Below are 2110 nucleotides of genomic sequence, written 5' to 3' on the forward strand. Positions count from 1 at the left end.
TAAATCTGGAAAAAATAGCTGGTGTTTGGGTGGGGTTGGGGTAGGGATGGAACTCGACATGCAGCCACCTCCCCTTGGTGAGTTCTGGGTTGTTTCAAACATTAAACAAGCTAAGTGGTCCATTTAAAGACCACTTATAACAGCAAGAAATATTAAAAATTATGGTAAAGTTATAGCATTTTTAAAATGAATTTCGGCAGCAGAAGGAAACGGATGACACACTTGAGATTTTACGGGGTTATTAAGGCTTATTGTACACAACTAATATACACACAGGCATTATTAATTTAAAAAATGTTTCGCTCCACCCTAATACACAGTAGTAATGATAGCAATTTAAAATAGGCCAATCGACACGAAATAGCTGATCTGCGTACTTGAAGTAGGTCCCAAGGAGACCAACAAACTAGCCAGGGAGAACTACCCATATATTGGTTTCAGCCAAAGTAATGTCCTTATTATATGACATAAGACTTAAAGCAAGTAATTTTCTAAATAAACCAAGGGTCCAAAACGTTTCCTTTGGGAGTCACGTTCCCAAAGACTTCAAAACTTGCCTTCCTTGTACAGGGTGAATCAGAGCACCCGTCCCAGGCTTTTATCTTGGAATAGAGACGCCTTGGAGTTTTAGGAAAAAAATTTTCATTACCAAAGCCTACCTGAAGAATTTTAATGGTAGTGTGGTGGTTCCTTCGGTTTAAATTTGAATTCCCGCCACACTTCTCCTCAATCGCTATACTCTTTGGTTTTGTCGGAGACTTACCTTGTATATTCTTGACTCTGTGGGTATAATTGTATGCCTTTGTGAACATGCACTGTATATGTGTAATGGGTTCTATGGTTATGCGCCGGCTAGCATTACTAAATGACAAGAATTGACTTATGATCGGGATGTCTTTACCTACATAAAGCGGTAGTGACTTTCCCTGCTTCAAAATTGAGCGTACGGAATCTACGTTTCTCATTAACACAACATCGGACAAAATACAAAATTTATTAATGCTTCAATGGAAACGAATGGTCTACATATAATAATGCAATAATGCAACACCCTATACAACATGAAAACTCATAAATTATTAGTACACAAATGGAAATCAAACAGTAAATTCTCAATCGTTACGAGCAAGTAACTCGTATGAAAATATTTCAAGATGTAATACTGTCCTATAAATAAAACGACAAAAGCTCCTAATAATAACAATAATCTAAAATACGAATGCAAATATTTAAATGTGCGTTACCACTAACGGGTAAAACTGAATAATACGGTCCTTATCAACTATTACAACGAAGGCGGGATATCTCACGCAGCAATAATTTCATGCTACGAATGCAAACGCAAGTAAATAATCTGGTCCGATAATAAACACAACGAACACGATTAAGGTCCGATAATATGAACGCGGCAAAACGTTTCCGATTCCACTTAATTGTGGTGGATGTTTAAATAACGTTTGTATTTTAATTGGCCATTAAATTCTGTACAGAATTAATTATGTAAACCTTCATACCTGAATAAATCAGTTGTTCTTCTCCGGCGAAGCCGCTATCGATAATTATTTGTTCGATCTTCGGCTGGCAGATAGGCAACTCATCATACTCCAAAACAAATGGGTAGCTCGAACTCGGAATAATGCAGGTTCAATTGCGAAGGTAATAAAATTTGCCAAAACAGGAAAATACCTTGCTCACGTATTGATCGACGATCTTGATCGACGATCTCGGCTTTCAGAGTGGTATTTTAAGTAGCTTCCTCGCTGCAGGTTACATCCACGTGCTTTAGCCTTGGAATTTACGTTATCGAACGCCCACAATACAACACCACACTTTTTTTTATCTACGCGATGTTGTTGTACGTAATTGATTTAAACTGATTCACTGTTTAAACTGGTAATTTAAATGAATTACCGGCACAATTTCTAGCGTGCTACCCAAAATCGGGACGCCAATAATAATAATCTACCTTCTTTTCGCAATCTACTTTACCAACATATTTCAACCATTTTCTTTTTACAATGGCGCGCTATTTAAATAATTAGGTATACACATGGTGATTCGAAATAATTGACCAGTCGTTTCAACTTTTACTAATGTTTACTTTAAAACG

This window comes from Photinus pyralis, unplaced genomic scaffold (genome assembly GCF_008802855.1).
Source record: "Photinus pyralis isolate 1611_PpyrPB1 unplaced genomic scaffold, Ppyr1.3 Ppyr1.4_LG1, whole genome shotgun sequence".
Lineage (NCBI taxonomy): Eukaryota > Metazoa > Arthropoda > Insecta > Coleoptera > Lampyridae > Photinus > Photinus pyralis.